The sequence below is a fragment of the Penaeus monodon genome, chromosome 20, assembly GCF_015228065.2.
Source record: "Penaeus monodon isolate SGIC_2016 chromosome 20, NSTDA_Pmon_1, whole genome shotgun sequence".
Lineage (NCBI taxonomy): Eukaryota > Metazoa > Arthropoda > Malacostraca > Decapoda > Penaeidae > Penaeus > Penaeus monodon.
In genome coordinates this window covers 30,638,571-30,638,817 of record NC_051405.1, presented here as the reverse complement: position 1 = coordinate 30,638,817, position 247 = coordinate 30,638,571, and the positions used below count along the sequence as shown (strand labels likewise).

At 56.3% G+C, this 247-nt stretch overlaps 1 protein-coding gene across 1 annotated transcript in view; it reads right to left on the bottom strand.

The window, feature by feature from the left end:
• The window catches only part of LOC119585967 (kinesin-like protein unc-104), a gene marked incomplete in the record, with an annotated part of 145,723 nt that overhangs the window by 52,289 nt on the left and 93,187 nt on the right, over window positions 1–247 (bottom strand).

The window sequence follows — 247 nt, the reverse complement described above, 5'->3', positions numbered from 1 at the left end:
CTCCAGTTCCAGTTCCTAGAAACCGGAAGCCCCAAGCACACGGAAACCAGCGCCCCACTAATTCCTACCACGGCGAACCACTCATTCCTAAACGCCGAGGACCCCCATTCCCAACACGGTGATTCACGCGTTTGCAATTCCAGGTATGATCGCACATTCCGGGAATTCCTAAAGTGCGACGCACCGCAGATGAGGATGCGGCCATTACACCCGTGCCCGGGTCTCTTCCTGTTCATACACACTCGCG